The sequence below is a fragment of the Delphinus delphis genome, chromosome 4 (genome assembly GCF_949987515.2).
Source record: "Delphinus delphis chromosome 4, mDelDel1.2, whole genome shotgun sequence".
In the NCBI taxonomy this organism is placed as follows: Eukaryota; Metazoa; Chordata; class Mammalia; order Artiodactyla; family Delphinidae; genus Delphinus; species Delphinus delphis.
Window position 1 is genome coordinate 39470074 of NC_082686.1, and position 19624 is coordinate 39489697.

The 19624-nt window shown below is 35.3% G+C and overlaps 1 pseudogene; it reads right to left on the reverse strand.

The window, feature by feature from the left end:
* Nucleotides 1–265: 265 nt before the first annotated feature.
* On the reverse strand, nucleotides 266–17502 carry LOC132424026 (eukaryotic translation initiation factor 3 subunit E pseudogene; annotated as a pseudogene).
* Nucleotides 17503–19624: the final 2122 nt, after the last annotated feature.

The window sequence follows — 19624 nt, forward strand, 5'->3', positions numbered from 1 at the left end:
CCTGACATTGAGGCAGGGGTACAGTTTTAATTGCACAAAATCATCATTTGTCCAAATGGTACATCTTTTTCTATTTCATGTTTTCTAAATCATGTCTATGTTTTATTATTTTTTATTTTATTTTTTAATGAAGCACAGCCAATTTTATTCAAAGTCTCCAAAATTTATATTTAACATGTTAATTGTTTCTATAATGTTTCATCTTTGTAAAATGGTTTTATTTCACCTTTCTTTTATAGATTTTTCTTTTTTTCTGTACAGTTCTTCAGTAGAAGCCAGAGTCCTGAGTTATACAGTTAGGAACCTCTGACCTACTATTCTGATTTTCTTCTCAATACTCATGGCCAACACCTGGCTTTTAAATGAAAAGCTTTTGGTCTTTTCAATCACTTGCTGAAAGGGTGAGACTGCATTGTTACCCATAAGCACATGACATAATTTAGAATCAATTTTGGCATCCAGTCTTGTATTTCTAATCAAATTTACAACCCACCTTTCAGCTTCTTCTGGAGACATGTTCAGTTTATCTGCCAACATGTTAATGCTGATACACTGATGGATGGACAAAAAGTCTTAAATATGAAGAGACAGACATTTTTAATGAAGTCCTCAAGACAAGCCACCAAGAAAAAATCATTCACTAGCACTGATTCACATTCCCTCAGCTTTTTCTGAGCCCCATCAAAGTGAAAGTTAACATATAAGCATTCAACAAACTCTGTAATTGGATCTTTACATGTGTAAGACTCCTGTTGAATAACTTGGACCAGATATTTTAGCACCTGTGGCGTTTTCAAACATCTTTCTTTGTTATGACTGCTGTGGTCAAACAGTGGAGAATATGTGGACACATCGTCTGAATTGCATTAAGATACTGAGGATGGTAAAGGAAGAGATCGATAACATTATCACGCCCTTGGGGTTATTGAAGAAAACAAACAGAGAATAATGAATGAGCCGTGTTCGCTGCTGAAGAGACTGAAGTGGAGAACTCACAGAATTGTATCTATGGTCTCTTTTAGCCATGTAAGGTCTTCCATGGCTGCATCCCAATTCTGCATTAAGATTTCAGAAACCAGTTTTCCCCAGAATGAACTCAAAGCATTTCTATCCGTTGCTGGAACCAACACTCTAAAGAAGTAAAGATATTCAGCAGCTCAAGAGTAATTTCCACATTTATATAGGAATTTTGCATACCAAGAGTGTCTCTAAACATTCCTGCCTAAAACCATGCTTGTCTGCCAGGTAGTCGAATCGCATCTGACCATCCCCGTTTGACTGCATTTGCTTTGTAGTTTCTGGATCTTCAAACATCTTCACAATTGGTTCTGTTTCTGCCTGAAGCTGTTTCAGTTGTACAGCAACAGTGGTTCTTTTTTCTCTCAAAGCATGAGGAATATCATCAGAACAAAGGTTTTGGTATACACACATAGCAAAGGCTACTGTGTTGTTATCACTAAGAAGATCCAATTTCCCTTGTAATGATTGTTTTTCATTATATATCTCCTTTACAGAGAGAAACTCAAGCAATGAAAAGACTAGATGCCGATCCAAAAAGTGTGCAATGTGAGTAGTCAAGTCCTACTCCACCTTCTTGCCAAGGAAAAGTAAAGTGTAGGAGTCTATGTTTTAAATTTAAACCCAGTAAGCCAAGGAATTTAGGACAATTTGTTAGTTCCTGAAATATGGAAAGAAAGCAACCACAATTAATGCTGGTGCTATAGTATTGGGTTGGCCAAAAAGTTCCTTCAGATTTTAAGTTAAAAATAAGACACATTTTTCATTTTCACCAAGAACTTTATTGAACAACTTATTCACCCTTTTCTTCCACTACCTTCTGCTATTTTCCAGGCAACTTCATAATTCCATCTCCCCAAAACTTTTTATTTTTTTGAGCAAAGAACTGTTCCAGGTGCCTTTTATAGTCATCCAGGGAATTGAATTTTTTTCCATTAAGAGAATTTTGTAAAGACCGAAATCAATGGAAATCTGAAAGTGCAATATCTGGTGAATACAGCAGATGAATCAGAACTTCCCAGCCAAACTGTAACAGTTTTTGCCTGGTCTTCAAAGAAACATGTAGTCCTGTGCTATCCTGATGGAAGATTATGCATTTTCTTTTGACTACTTCCGGACGTGTTTTGTCGAGTGCTGCTTTCAGTCAGTCTAACTGGGAGCAGTACTTGCTGGAATTAATCGTTTGGTTTTCCAGAAGGAGCTCATAATAGAGGACTCCCTTCCAACCCCACCATATACACAACATCACTTTCTTTGGATGAAGACGGCCTTTGGTGTGGTTGGTGGTGGTTCACTTCATTGCCCCACAATCTCTTCTGTTCCACATTATTGTGCACTATCCACTTCTCATCACCCGTCACAATTTGTTTTAAAAACAGAATGTTTTCCTTACATGTAAGTGGAGAATTGTATGCGGAAATATAGTCAAGAGTTTTTTTTGCTTAACTTATGTGGAACCCAAACATCAAAGTGATTAACATAATCAAGCTGGTGCAAATGATTTTCAGCTCTTGATTTGGATATTTTGAGTATGTCGGCTATCTCCCACGTGTATAAGGTTGATTGCTCTCAGTTATTGTCTCGATTTGATCATTATCAAACTTCAACTGGTCTACCCGACCGTGGAGCATCGTCCAGTGAGGTATCTCCGGCACAAAACTTCACAAACCACTTTTGACATGTTCAATCAGTCACAGCACCTTCACCATACACTGCATAAATACTTTTTTTGCGTTTCAGTTGCATTCTTACCTTTCTTGAAATAATAAAGCATAATATGCTGAAAATGTTGCTTTTTTCTTCCATCTTCAATATTAAAATTGCTACACAAAAATTCACCAATTTTGATGTTTTTTTTTTAATGCACGCTGATATGATAGCTGTCACAATACAATCTAACAAAATTATTTCTAATGAAGTTAGACAACTAAGCACTACTAGAGCCCTCTTATGGAAAAAAACAAATGAACTTTATGCCCAACCCAATAACTTTATGGTTACATGACCTTAACTAAGTGGTCTAACTCCTCTAGGCTACAGTTCCCTAAAACATGAATTGAAGTTGTTGGAATGAGTAATCTCAAATGCTCTTTCATCTCTGAAGTCTAATAATCCTATGTTTAAAATAAAGTAAGAGAGCATATGAATAAAAAAGATCATGAGCATTGACACCAGGCAGATCTGGGTTCAAACCCACATTCAGAAAACTTCCTTGCTGAATGGCTTTGGATGCATCATTTAATCTCTCTGAGATTCAGCTGACTTATCTGCAAAATAGAGAAGACAATTCTTGCTTCATAAGAACAAATAAAACTAAAGAATAATGAGTTCCAATATAGATATTCAATATTTTCTTAAAATCATTGAAGAAAAAAATTCTCCCATTATATTTCTGTCCTTGGTAAGATGAAAAATCACATAGAATGAAAAATCACACCTACCCCCATATCAAATCTCCCCTCTCCCAATACTGCAAGGTTTAAATACAATAGTTATTTTTTAAAAAAAAAAAAAAAAGATTGGAAAGAAGGAAGGAAGAGGTAGAAAGACATGGAGAAAAGAAAAGAGGAAGGGCTGTGGGGAAAAAAAGAAATATATTTTTTAATTCCAGAAGAGAACTCTTTCTCCTTAACCCAAAATGATTAAGTTAAATCATGACAGTACAGAGATATACAGAACATATGGAAAGTTACATACTATAAAAATTAAATTGTCAACAGCTATATATAAAAGGTATGACTACAAAAGGAATAAACATAAGCACTATAAGAAATATTTAACAGGTAAATACTACTTAAAATAGTTTTGGAAGTCCTAGCCAGAGCAAGTAGGCAAGAAAAATAAAGGCATCTAAATTGGAAAGGAAGAAGTAAAACTGTCACTCTTTGCATATGACATAATATTATATGTAGAAAACCCTAAAGTCTCTACAAAAAAACTGTTAAAACTAATATATGAATTCAGTAAAGTTGGAGGATACAAAATCAATATAAAAAATCTACTGTATTTCTATGCACTAAAAACAAACTCTCAGAAAGAGAAATTAAGAAAACCATTCCATTTATAATTGCATCAAAAAGAATAAAATAAAAAAAATATAAGAAAATAAAAAGAATAAAATACTCAGGTATAAATTTAACCAAGGTGAAAAACCTGTATTCTGAAAACTATAAGACACAGATTAAAGAAATTAAAGAAGACACAAATAAATGGAAATATATTCCACGCTCATGTATTGGAAGAATTAATATTGTTAAAATGTGCATACTACACAAAGCAATATACAGACTCAGTGAAATCCCTATCAAAATTCCAATGGCATTTTTTCCACAGAAATAAAAGATCCTAAAACCTGTGTGGAGCCACAAAAGACCCCAAGTAGACAAAGCAATCTTGAGAAAGAATAACAAAGCTGGAGGCATCACACTCCCTGACTTCAAACTATATTGCAAAGCTATAGTCATTGAAACAATATGGAACTGGCCTAAAAAAAGAGACATAGATCAATAGAACAAATAGGTAGTTCCCAAATAAACTCAATGTATATGGTCAATTAATTTATGACAAAGGAGCCAAGAATATACAATGGGGAAAGGACAGGCTCATCAATAAATTGTGTTGGAAAAACTGGACAGCAACATGCAACAGAATGAAACTGGACCACTATATTACACCATACACAAAAATTAACTCAAATGGATTAAAGACTTGAATATGAGACCTGAAACCAGAAAAGTCCTAGAAGAAAACATAGGAGGTAATTTCCTTGGCATAGTTTTTGTGATTTTTTTTTTTTTTTTTTTTTGGATTTGAAACCAAAAGCAAGGGCAACAAAAACAATAACAAAAGTGGGACTACATTAAACTAAAAAGCTTCTATACTGCAAAGGAAATCATCAACAAAATGAAAAGACAACCTACTAAATGGGAGAAAATATTTTCAAATCATATATCTAATGAGGGGTTAAAATCCAAAATATATAAAGAACTCATACAACTCATTAGCAAAAACAATTCAATTTAAAACTGGGCACAGGGCCTGAATAGACATTTGTCCAAAGAAGACATACAGATGGCCTACATGTACATGAAAATGTGCTCAGTGTCATTAATCATCAGGAAATGCAAATTGAAACCACAACATCACCTCACACCTGTTAGAATAGTATTATAAAAACGACAAAAGGTAAAAAGTGCTAGCGAGGATGTGGAGAAAAAGGAACACTTGTATACTGTTTGTGGGAATGTAAATTGGTGCAGCCACTATAGAGTATGTAAGTCCCTCAAAAAATTAAAAATACAACTACCCTATGATCCAGCAATTCCACTTCTGGGTATTTACCTAAAGAAAGCAGAAACACTAACTCAAAAAGATATATGCACCCTCATGTTCATTGCAGCATTAGGTACAATAACCAAGATACAGAAACAACCTAATTGTCCATCAATGAATGAAAGGATAAAGAAGATGTGGTGCATATTTGTATACACTGGACTATTATTCAGCAAAAAAAAAAAGAATAAAATCTTTCCATTTGTGACAATATAGGTTCACCCTGAGCATATTATACTAAGTGAAATAAGTCAGACAAAAAATGACAAATACTGTATGGTCTCACTTATATGTGGAATCGAAAATAAAAAATAAAAAGAAGCTCATGGATACAGAGAACAGCAGATTGGTGGTTGCAAATGGATGAAAGGAGTCAAAAGGTACAAACTTCCACTTATGAAATAAATAAGCCATAGGGATGTAATGCACAGCATGGTGACTATAGTTAATAATACTATCTTGCATATTTGAAAGTTAAGAGAGTAGATCTTAAAAGTTCTCATCACAAGAAAAAAAATTATGAAGCTGTGTATGATAACAGATCCTTCCTAGATTTACTGTAGTGATTATTTCTCAATATGTACAAATATCAAATCATTATGCTATGTGCCTGAAACTAATATCATGTTGTATATCAATTATCTCTTTATAAAATAAATTGTCAACAGCTGTATATGAAAAATATGACCACAAAAAAATGTATGGAAGCACTATGAGAAATATTTAACAAGTACCTATAAAAGAGAAGATCAGTTATTAAGATGGAAAATTCTCAAGAGTGTTTTTAAAGGATGGTAAGTGGTATACTATTTTCTAGAAATGCTGGAAACATTGTTGCCATAGAGGCTCCAACCAAATTTTGTTTGAATCTTGATTCCAACACTGTGCTCCAGTAATGTGACTTTGGGCCACAGCCTTGATACCAACACCTATCAAATGTAGATTATACTACCTACTTGTCTAATGAATCTGTTGCTTACTAGCCTGGTGGTCACATAACAAAATCAATTTAAATGCTCCCAGTCAGTTTCTGATCTATTTCTAAGTTTTATCTCTTCTGCGAATTAAATGAGATAATGCATTTAAAGTACTTGCACATAGTAGTCATTCAATAAATAATTAATATAAAGATTAGCATAAAAGTTCCAGTAACATGCAGTTAAAGATATATACATGTGGATACCATCGTTTCAATTATTTTAACACCCTAGGATTTTTAGCTCTGTCAAATGAATCTAAAATATTTATGGTTTCTTCAAAAACTGATAAAGGTTAAATGAAGATGAATTAATTTTCTAAAGATTCTATTACTTTTCATGGGACAAAGGAAAAACATGGCTACCTTAAGTTTCACATTTTCCATGGAAGTCAAGTCATAGCACTACCATATCTGAATGTTGGTCAATGTATCCAAATATCTAAACATAATAACACAAGCAGTACTTGCCTAAAACACAAATAAGTCCACTATTTATGTGTAGGCTCTGAACATTGGTTTTTAGAAATCTCAAGAATATGATAATATCTCAAAAAATATCCTTTTATCTTCTTTGTATCTGAAATTCCAAAATTTAGTGCTTCTTTAAGTTTAAAGCTATGATCCCTCTTATATTCAAATACTCCTGAGAAACATCCTTTTTAATGTAATTATTGGTCCTTCATACTTATTCTCATCTATAATCATGATTTTTGACCAATTGCTTCTCCTGACACAGCCAGCCTCATAGTCTAGGTGACTTTTCCACTCCTCTTTGGCTGTGTACTTACAGTCCAACATAAGCCCATTTGAAATGATTAAACAGCAGTGATACTGCTCACACTTCGAACTAAATGTCTTTATTTTTATGTTTTATTATATTTTATAAGTAAATACGTAGGTATATTTTACAGATCTTAAAAAATGCAAGTCAAAGAAAATCAGTATCATATTTCACTCAGAGATATCCTATGCAAATAGCATCAAAGAACTCATACCCTGCTGCTTTCATATATCAGAAGTATTTTCCCTGATGATTAAGTATTTTTATAAGTAACTGTTCTAATGAATGTATAATATGCATTCACACACTTGTGCTATAATTGTTTTCAACAACCCTGATTGCTAATGCTAATTTTTCTGCATGACAATAAATATATTTATAAATAAACACGTGAGAACCTACGTATTACTTTAGCTTCCTAAGAGGGGAATTCCTGATCCAAAGTTAATAAATCATCTACTTTTGCTAAGTACTTTATTTGCTTTCCTGAAAGATCATAGAAGTTAACTTTAAATAAGATCACTGTCTAAATCCTTCCAGTAACACTTAATTTTAGTTTAATGGAAAAATAACAAATTCATGTTCATTGCAGACAATTTAGAAGATACAGGGAAAAATAAAAAGTTCTGAGAAATTTTACCATTTACAATGAATAGTTGTTCTTGTTTTCACCAGAGCTTTTCCGTGCATATTACACACATATTTTTTAAAGGACAATACAGAATATACAATTCTGAGCTCTACTTTCTTTTTCTCTTTACATGGTATCATAAGCATTTTCTAATGTTCAATTATCTTGTTTTCTTCTTTATCCCAGTAGTCACCACTGTCTACACTGTTACCTTAATCAGAAACTCAGAGCAATCACTCCAGACACAACTTTCTCTCCTTTTCCAACATCAACAGCTTAAGCCCTCACATATCCTCTCCTAGAATAACTCATGTGAGCTTCAACTTCCCTCCAACCATATTTCACTGTTTCTCTCACTTGTGCTATTGCAGGTACCCCTTACCAGGTCTTTCTACCTCCAACCCAGCCATCTTGTATCCCATAATCCATGATGCTAGAGAATCTTCTTTCTAATATTGAGACAAAATCCTGTTATCCCAATGATTACAATGATTCGTTTAAGATAAAACCCTGGTTTTTCAGTGTAACATCGTTCTCATTCACTTCTTTAGCTTCCTTCATCTCTTGACATTGTCCCAGTTATAACTTGCCCTCAGGAAATGCCAACCCACTTGTTCTTCCTTGATTGTGTGTTGCTCTCCATGAGTATGTAAATTCCCTATTAAAAGTCTCCTGTAGAGACTATGGAGGCCCACAATACCTATATTTAAGTCCTGGCTGTGCCTCCTGTTGACCTGCTGTTGACCTTGGGCAATTCACTTAACTTGTAGTTACTTCAGTTTTCTCACTTGTAAAATTAGGTTAGTAACAGTGCTTACCCATGGGATAGTGATGAGGATTGAATGAGTTCATATTTGTAAGGAGCTTGGAACAGTAACCCACACAAGTAAGTGATGTAAATGTCTCTTAAATTGAGGCTTTCACGTTGCCTGTTATAATGCTTAGCTTATACACCCTGCTTAACTTTGAGATCGCTCCAAAAGCATTTTTATGAAACTAGACTGAGATGCCTGCCTCTACTCTTTGACCTTTGTCCTATCACTCTGCACACAGTGTTGAAATCGTGACTCCCAAAATGGTCAGTTGTCTGAGAAAAGAGGTTGTCTTTCCTCTCTTCATTGCCAAAATCTAGCACAAAGCCTAAGAAAGGCCCTGTTGGTTGTGGGCCATCAGTATCTGTTTTGCAAATGAACTGGCAATTTTGATTAAGGTCTTGTTCACTACTTGTTCTTTTCATGTGCACTGTGTTTTCAAGACCCTAGTTTAAATTTAAGAAAATAGTTAAAGGACCAATCCTTACAATAGATTACAAGCATGCAATCTAATTTTAAAAAGAGACCAAGTCAGAATCCACTTTTATCTGGCATTTTACTATATTATTTTCATGCAGAAAGCAAGTAGCACATGCCACATAATACTTTAAAGATTAGCAACCCACCAGTCATATTTACTAAGATTAAAATTTGTAGCAATCAGAACTAAGCATGATAAGAAGACATGAAATAGACCCTACTTTTAAAGGTGCTTGGGGTGCTCTTGAGTTTCAGAGTATACATCCACAAGATTATTTAAGAATACTTAAAGACCTGTGACAGGCTATAATTCAGAGGATAAGCAAACTAGAACAATGTATTATCCATAAGTATAAAGAATACATAAATGGAACCAGTAGGACAGAATCATTCAGCTCAACAATGAAATGACTTTTAATTCAGATTATAAAGTCAGACAATTGTACAAGGATTTGAAGAGAGGTTAAAAATAGCTATGAGAGATGAATAGCACACTTAGTCACGAAAGTAGAAATAAAACAGAGGAACTGAAAATAAGATTTTTGGAGGATGTAAAGCAGTTGGCAAATTCTCTCTGTCTGACATTCTATGAGGAAATGAAATAGGTGAGTATGCTACAAAGCCTGGAATTCTCTTTCCATACAAGTCTTTAAGGAAAGATGAGTAAGATAAAACCACTTTGTAAATGAAGATGTTGCAAATATATAGATATTCTTGTAACACCACTAATGTTATTATGAAGTTTATAACAACAATACTAATAGTAATAATAACATAGTAATAGTATAACAAAGGATATAATGGTGAAAATTACCATTATATTAATAGAATAGGGAAAGCAATATATAAGGACAAATATAAATATTCTAGATTATGTTATTTACATACTTGAAAAACTGAATACCTGAGTATCTAACATGAACTATACCAAAGAACATGCTATTACTTTCCTAATAAAAAGAAAGAGCTTCAAAGGCAAACAAATAATTTTCCAAAGTCTTTTGGTCTCCAAGTCACTCTTACACAAGAGGAATTTGATGAGTTAAGTGTAAATGAATAAGAAACATGTGGATTACATTTTCTTTAAAAATACACAAGGGTTTAAAAATAAAGGAGAAAAAGCGTTTGGCACAATGCATTTTCCGTAAAGCCAAACCAAAAACATTTGAGACAATTTTAGATTGTAGTATGACCTTCAACATTGTTGTGTTTGTCTATTAACCTAAAAATAAACACTATTTTTCAGTAGGAGAACTGAAGCCATAAAATATACACCAAGGTATGGATATGAATGAATAACTTCTTAAGGATTTTATTGATTTTTTTTTAATAATCTCCCATCCAGAGATGTTGAAGCAAATGCCCACCACATGTGTCATACTCTGTGTCTATTCCATTATTTCTTCATAATGTTTCTGGTTCATGTATTAGAGGAGACAACATCTGAATATGTGTAAAAAAAAAAATGTCAACCTTCCCCTAGTGGTAAGATTGACTTAACCTCAACTTATACTCTTCAAATAGTTCCTGTGTATTCTCAATTTGCATCATTTTTAATACTTTGGTCCATGCTTTACTCCAATTACTGCCTATGTATTTGTTGGAAACACATTGTCTATGATGACACTCTTTTCCTGTAAATAGGCAAGAATTGTACTGAAACTTGAAGAGCTGGGTTATTTTGAGATTTACTGGTGGGTAAGTTAAGATTGTGGAACACACCATTATGCCAGGCAATGTCCAACTTCACAGCCTGCAACAAATGGAGAGAACAATTAAGCAAGAACACCAAAAAAAGTTGGTGTTTTTATTTTTGTTGTTTGCTGCAGTCTCACCTGGTGTTTCTATTCAAGCATGCATGGCACTTCAGTGATTTGGGATCACTGCTTTGTTCTTCTTGAATTATTGATATGGTAATGATCATTTTGTTATTCCTCAAATTCCCCCAATCATCATGCAATACTTCATCAACTTTATTCCTTTTATGCCAAGCACAAAGTTTTGTCAGTTATTAATTTGTACCTTTCCTCAAAGTCATCCTTCCTTTTTTCTTTCCATGGCCAGCTTCCCAAAGGAGACACTTATCTCTCTACCTCTAACCTGCAGTTACAAAAAAGAAGAAATCATCAGTCTCCCTTCCACTTCAAGTATGAACCCGTAGCCTGATGACAGGAACTTGGGGTTTGGGCACTTATTCTGCATTTCTGGGCTGCTTTGCTGATACTGGTTACTCTATCACTTTTCTACTTAATAATCTTTGAAAACACCCCATTGCTCAAAAGCTCCTAGCCCAGAATACTAGAGAGCAGTATTTACTCAGTAAATATTTGTTGAAAGAATGGAAGTATTCCTCTCATTTATAGCTGTCTAAAATCTATCCCCAAACCACCTCTTACTACATTTTGAAGCACAAAACTCTGTGGTAGGCAGAATGGCTCTCCAAAGATATCCATCCCCTAATCATTGGAACCTATGGATATGTTATGCTACATAGTAAAAGAAGGTTTGTAGATATAAATTAAGGTTACAGACTTTAAAATAGGGAGTATAATATGGATTATCCAGGCATGTTCAATATAATCACATGAGCACTTAAAGGTAGAGAATCTTTTGTGACTGGAGGCAGAAAAAAATGTGGCAGAAGGGAAAGCAAGATATATGTGACAGAAGGGAAAATCAGAGAGATTCCAAGCAGGAGCCCATTTGATGTGCCCTTCCTGACTCTGAGATGCAGGGACCCACAGGGAAGGACCTAAGAGCCACTAGATGCTAATGACAGCCCCCAGCAGACAGCCAGCAAGAAAATGTGGACCTCAGTCCTAGAATCACAAAGAACTGGATTCTTCCAAAAACTTGAATGAGTTTGGAAGAAAATTCTTCCAGGGCCTCTTGATAAAAGCCCAATTGAACAACATCTTTATTCCAGAGCAGAGAAGAGAAACAGAGCAGAGTAAATAGCCAAGCGAACAGAACTGTAGGATAATAAATTTGTGTTATTTTAAGCTAAGTTTTTGTAATTGGTTACAGAAGCTATAGAAAACTAATACACTCTCAAATAGGTCGTCCTTGAGTTATACCCACGTGTGTCATTGCCTTAACCTCTGATTGGCACACTACTTATGACAGTAACACTCCTTTTATATCAATTCCCAACCCAACTGTAACTCACACAAACTTCTTTAAAAAAATTGCACTGGGTCCCTCCCAGCAAAATATTTTAATTAGTTAAAGGTTTATAAAAGAAAATACTTAGGAGAATTTCTTTGGTTTAATTAAAAGAACAGTATACCTTTTGGATTACTTGATACTATATATGACTTTCTCTTTTGATTTATAACTATAGGCATTTAAGAAAAAAAATTTAAGCCAGTGCTTAGCAAACCTAAATATGCATGTATAATATCTAGAGATTCTATTAAAATGCAGATTCAGATTCAGTACGTCTGGGGTAGGACTGGAGATTCTTCATTTCTTGTGAGCTTTAATTATATTCTGTCACTTATTTTTTTGTGTGACCTTGGGTAAATTATTTCAGAATCTGAACCTAAATTTTCTCATCTGTAAAATGGATATAATAAGTAAAAATGTGATCACGAATATAAGGGAAATGCTGCTTCTTGTGCCCTATGACACAACCCCTTAGCCTACTGTAATCTAAGCTGCATTTTTCATAGACAGAGCTCATCACACTTATCACATCCCATATGAAACTATAGCCATATTTTTCCACTTTTCTGTTATAGCAACTCAGGAAGTATCAGCAAAGCAGCCCAGAAATTCAGAGAGTGAACGCCCTTGGATGAATCCATCCATCAGTGGAGCTAGGGATTAGTAATCAAGGTCCCAGGCTCTGCTTCTTCATTCAACAAGTACATTCAACACAGTTCTTTAGAGAGAATGAAGCCCACAGTGGGATTAAGTGCCAGTTGTTAACAGTGAGAACAAATAGCTTCCTTTCCTGTGTCACTTTCCTCATCTCTTCATTTCTGTTTCTGGGTATCACCTTCTAAATAAGCTACATTTTAATAAGTCCTTGTCTTAAGTTCTGCTTTTAGCATGGCGATCACTCATACTTTCACCTGTTTTAGAATGGGATGACCAGCAGCAGAGAGAGAGAAAACATTGGCTTATGGTGTAGCTTCAATGTTGAACTATGTGGGGACAATGGCAATTTTAAAGACCATGGAATAAGCCGAATTTTTAATTTGTTTGTGTGTTTGTTTGTTTTTTTGTTTATATTGGAAACCTTGCAGAAAGAGGATGACAGTCTGAAGTTATCCACCTATGAATTCAGGGAATGCTGGGAAAGCCAAAGGGCCTTCATGGAAATTTTTCAAAACTTTTGTTTCCTACAGCTAGGGGTAACCTTTGCTGAAATTCAAGCACAGGATTTAATAGTAAATGTAGAAAAACTGCAAAGGAGACAAAGTTTGGCCTCAGTGTCTTCTAGGCTAAAGTTATGGTGAAGATACAGAGTAAGCAGGAGCCTGAGGTCTGGGATGGTGATAGCTGTTGTACCCAAGAAGGCATGCATTAGTGAGAAGAACACTAGTATCTTTGAGAAGTTCATTGTGGCTGTCCTCTGTAAGACAGAATTAGCAGGAGGAGATGATGCCATGAGAGATAGGGCCCTCGTGTCAATGAAGATGACACGGTTCCCGAATAGCAAAGAGAAGCCACTGCAATGAGAAGCACTTGCACCACAACGGAGAGTAGCCCCCACTTGTTGCAACTAGAGAAAGCCAGCACGCAGCAACAAAGACCCAGCACAGCCAAAAATAAATAAATGAAATAAATTAATTAAAAAAAAAAAAAAGGAAGGTGGAGCAGCATGGTAAGAGACATGGTTGACACTCTCTTGGTCCTGCCATAGTTCTATAGAAGAGGCACCACGTTGGAAGTCACCAGGTCTGTGAGTAGCCCTACTGTAGTGGGATGAGTTAACTTGGGTCAAGACCAGACAGATGCATGGAGAAGAATTGCATGTCTCTGCCAAATGAAACTGAGGGTCAGCTGAATTAACCAGGTGGGAGATGCCTATGCTCCTGGAAGGACAGTCACAACCCTAAGTTCAAAATCGCAAACTTTGGTTTCAGGGGCATGTAGGAGCCCTAACTACAAAGTAGACAAGACTGATGGCAAAGATATCAGTTAGTGCATGTGCAGTAAACAGAGGGAGGCTGAACCAAAATAAGACAAAACTAAGAGCCACCATGAAGATATATGAATGACATACCCCTTCCTCTATCCTGAAAATTCAACTTCTTAGCAAGTGAAGTAAGAGAAGGCGAAAAATAGCTGAACCCAGTTTCTATTTGTTGTCATTGCTCTTTGTGCCTATTTTTATCTTCTACATTTTTGTGTGTGCCTTTTGTGGTTTTAATTGAGATTTTATATAACTCCATTTTGTCTCCTTTCTTTGCATATCAGTGATACTTCCAAGACCACTTTCTTACTTTGTTTTCAATTTTGCATTTTTAAATTGAAATATAGTTGATTTACATTATGAGTTTCTGCTGTACAGCATAGTGATCTCATATTTTTATAGATTATACTCCATTTAAAGTCATTATAAAATGTTGGGTATATTTCCTGTGTTGTAAACTACATCCAAGTCCACTTTCAATTAATACTTCATGGGTAGTGTGAGTACTTTAAAATAACAAAATAATCCTAATTCCTTCCCCTTATCCTTTGTATTACTATATCGTTCATTTCACTTATATATAAGCATACATAACAAATATACATAAGATACATACATAAGCACAATTAAAACTTTTTTCTATTTTTAAGTTGAAAAAAAATTGTTAGAACAATGAAGACTAAGAAAAAAAATTATTTTACCTTCACTTATTCCCCTTCTTTATATAAATCTGAGTATCTACATTATTTTCCTTTTCTTAAAAGAGGTTGTGTTTTTTTAATATTTGTTGTGAAGCAGGTCTAGTGGCAAGAAATTTCCTCAATTATTGCTTGTCTAAGAAAGTTTCTATTTCTCTTTCACTTTTGAAGGATAATTTTACAGCATACAGAATTCTCACGTGTTGTTTTTTTTTTCCTCTCAATACTTGAAATATGTTGTTCCACTCTCTTTTTACTTGAATGCTTTCTAAGGAGAAGTTGGATGTAATTTTTATCTTTATTCCTCTGTAGATATGGTGTTTTCCCCCTCTGGCTTCTTCCAGGATTTTTCCTTTATCTTCGATTTTCTGTATTTTAAAAACATTACCCCAAGATGTACTTTGTTTGTTTGTTTTTGCTTTTATCCTGCTTGTTGTTTTCTGAGCTTCTTGGAATTGTGGTTTGGTGTCTGACATTACTCTGGGGAAATTCTCAGTCATTATTGTTTCAGATATTTCTTCTGTTCCTTTCTCTCTTTTCCACCTTCTGGGGTTTACTATATGTGTATGTCACACCCTTTTGTTTTCTTACAGTCCTTGGATATTCTTTTCTGTTTTTCTTGGTCTTTGTTCTCTTTCCTTTTTAGTTTTTGAGGATTCTATTGATGTATCCTTCAGGTTCGTTCATATTACAGCATTTTTTATCTCTAGCATTTCTTTTTTATTCTTTCTTAGGATTTCCATCTCTGCTTACATTGCTTGTCTGTTCTTGCAGGCTGTCTACTTTATCCATTAGAGCCCTTGGCATATCAACCACAGATTTTTTAATTCCTAGTCTGATAATTCCAACATCCCTGCCATGCCTGGTTCTGATACCTGTTCTGTTGCTTCAAATTGTGTCTTTTCCTTTAGTGTGCCCAGAAATTTTTCTTGAGAGCTGAACAATGGCAATACTGAGTAAAAGGAGCTGTTGTAAATAAGCCTTTATTGATGTGGTGGTGAAGTAAAGAGGGAGGGAAACTTTTTATAGTCCTATGATTAGATCTCAGTCTTTCAGTGACCCTATGCCTCTGGACTGTACTTCACAGGTTTTTTCTCCCCACTTAGTTGAGAAAAGATGCTAAAGTGGGCTTGAGTTAACTACAGTCATACCTTGGTATCTGTGGGGATTGATTCCAGGACCTGCCACAGATACCAAAATTCCAGGATGCTCAAGTCCAGTAGTCAGCCCTTAGTATCCATGGCTCTTAATCTGAAGATTCAACCAGCCAGGGATCATGTAGTATTTATTCAAAACACTTCATCTATAAGTGAACCCAGGCAGTTCAGACCCATGTTGTTCAAGGGTCAATTGTATTTCCCTTCTGCCACATGGAAGGCTAGAGTAGGCTAGAGTTGGGTATTTCCTTTCCTCATGTCATTTAACCTCTGATAAAACCCCAGAAGTCTAGGGTCTGGTTAACTAGTTTCTCCTGATGACAAGCCTTGTTAAAAGAAACAGAGTAAGTTTGGGATTGACATGTACACACTGATATATTTAAAATAGACAACAAACAGGGACCTACTGTATAGCACAGGGAATGCCGTTCAACATTCTATAATAACTAAATGGGGAAAGAATTTGAAAAAGAATAGATACATGTATATGTATAACAGAATCACTTTGCTGTACACCTGAAACTAACACATTATTAATCCACTATGCTCCAATATAAAATAAAAATTAAAATTAAAAAAACAGAGTATAGGTATCCCCTGCTTTTTGGAAGTCTGCTTTACACCACTTCACTTTTATGAAAGACCTACCTTAGTACCTGTTTTCACTAACCAAAAGAAATCTGAAGAGTATCTTGGCATTTATGAAAAAAGGTAAAAAACAAAATTAGCATTGCATGTTTGTTCTGCAGCAAGTCATTACAGAGGCAGCGTGCACCCAGAGCAATAAGGGTGACCCCACCAAGCTCCTTCCCCAGGAACTACACTCAGCATCAAGCCACCAAGGCTTTGAACTGTGCCTGTGAGCATCTGTGCTTTAGCTCGATTTATTTTATGCATCCACTGGCAAAATGTATCCTAAGGTAATTGCTTCTTCGCTTTACACCATTTCAGTTTATGAAAGATTTCATGAACTCCCTTACTTTGAAAAAGTGAGGGAAACCTGTACTCTTGGGTATTTCATAGTAGTTCCTTTTCCACCTCCCCCTGTGGGAAGTCTGAGGGGATTTTTCTCACACATTTACTGTGAGAATCTGGTCAAGCTCCTGGAAGTAAATCTCACAATAATGTGGGGGCACCCCTATGACTGAGTCCCTCTAGAATTTTTAACTCTCAGATTTGTCCACGTAAAGCCTCCAGAAATGTATCAAATACAGTTTAGGTTTCTCTACCCCAGCACTGGTTCCTGCAGCAGTTTCTGCTGGTGAGTCTCTGCTCCTATAAGCCAAGACTCCCTGTATTTGCCTGACTGTCTTTCCAGTCCTGGGGGCAGCAGTTTGCCCTGTGGGCATTCCTCTCTCAGGATGAGTTGTTGAGTTTTTCATCCCGTCCAGCTTTTTACTTGTTGTTAGAACTGAATGGTGACTTCCAATCTTCTTCCACACAGAACTGGAAACCAGAAGTCCACCCATGTTCTTTTGCAGTGTGCTAGCAGGCCTCAGAGAAAGAGGCATCACTGTATTTGTGCATGCATGCTGGTGGATGATAGAACAAAGAACATCAGAACAGCAAAGCATTCTTCAGGCTCTCCAAAATGAGAAGGTAATTTGAATGTATTATAGCAAGAGAGCCTTCTTGCTGGGAATTGGAATCCCTCCCCTTGCTGCAAGAGATCTCTGGCCATCCATGAGCATAAAGAGAAAGAAACCCTGGGGCAGTAGCCCCAGAGACTTGCAGTAGAGTCAGTGCTGTCCTCCTTGGCCATTCATAAGCTTTCACGGACTCAGCACCAAACTGAAGTGCTGAGGGTAGAGAATAAGGGATCTCAGGATTTGTTTGGAGAGAAATGTCTATTTGAAATACATATACTAATAACATCTGATAGAAATGTGATCAAAAAAATCTGATATGGTTATGACTCAAACCACTTTAAATATACCTTCTATGGAAGAAGTGTGTTGCAAAAAATCTATACTGGGCCTTTAAGATGGAGGAAATGCCAAAAGAATGTGTATATTTCTTAGGGGGTCAGATAATGGGGGACTACAAACAGCTAAACAAGGTTAGACTGAAGAATTATTGGTTAGTGGTAATTCAGTTTCCTTCATTGTGTTCTTAAAAATATTTCTAGGAATTGCAAATAATGTTGAAACCTTTAAAAGTCTCAACTGAAAGCCGGATGTCTATAAAAATGGTTGGACCATTTCAAATGCTACAGATTTTGCAACTATACTGTCAGGCATCCCAGGATGTTCTTTCAAACTCCCTGGGCAATAAGTAGAGGAAGTAGGTGTAAAAAAGAACAAGTTTGTGAAACAGTTTAAGGTTTTCCTCCCTGTTCCCTAAACAAGCATTTATTTAACTACCATAAAGAAAAGAAATACTCTTACTTGAAAATGTGAAAAATCTCATCAGTGCTTGCTTTTGAAATTTAGACTTTGGCTATAGGTAGACACCTAGAAAAGGAGCTGCTTCTAAAGAGACTCTAAAGAGAACCTTAACCCTAAATTACAGTGAGGACGTCCTTATAAATTGTGAGAATCCAAGATTTTATGGAGGCTGGGAAATAGTAAAAGAGTTCAAATTTACACTTCCAAGGGTAGAATAGGAAGGCAAAAAACATATAATATTGATAAATGCCTATATTATGATAGAGGCTTTTACATGGTATCTTGAAGTAATTCTTTAACCTATGTATGAATCGAAATTTATTGTCCAGCTTTGAGATGATAAAAACAAAACTCAGTAAGGACAGTAGCATAATCAATATTCACTAGAAATCAGAGCCTGGGTTCAAAGCTACCTCTGCCTTGCAGAAGATTTTTCAACTAATCTATGCTTCCTGATGTGACAAAACCCACAACTTTTTTAATGAATTCTTCAAATATATAGGAGGATAAAAGTTCAAGTAACAAAGAAATACTGAAAACCGATAAAATTGTGAGGGTGTAGTGTACTTTTTACAAGATTTTATGTTTTAATTTGCATTTACCTTGTCTCCAAGACCACCCAGCTTTCTCATTACATCATTGGCCCCAGTATATTCATTTTCTTCTCACACAAGTTTTTCTCAAAACTCATTGACTTCCTATTTTAATTTTTTTTTGCTTGGTTTCAACACTGCTACTTACCTGTTATCCAGAAATTTCTATTCTTTAGTTTCCTGAATCTGGTATGTGGGTTCTTAAATTCCTTACTTGCCTTTTTCCCAGATTCAGGCTTTATTTTGCCAGAGTACACTTTTATATATTTCTTTAAGGAAGAATTTACACGTAGTAAACTATCTGAGTTTTTACATTTCCAAAATGCCTTTGTTTCTCACCTTGATTAATAGTCTTCTTGTGGCTAGATATCAATTTTTAAAACCATTTATTCTAGACATCTATTTGAAGGAATGTTCCATCATCTTCTATCCAATGATTCTTGTGAAAAATATTTATGATGCCCATCTTAAAACCGATCCTTTGTTTATGGCTGTTTAGTTTAGTATTGCTTTAACTTTCATTTTAAGTCCTCCTGCCAACAACTTTTAAGATCTTCTCTTGTTCTAAATTTTGTGATATGTCTAGTTGTGGTGTTTTTTGTTTTTTTCCA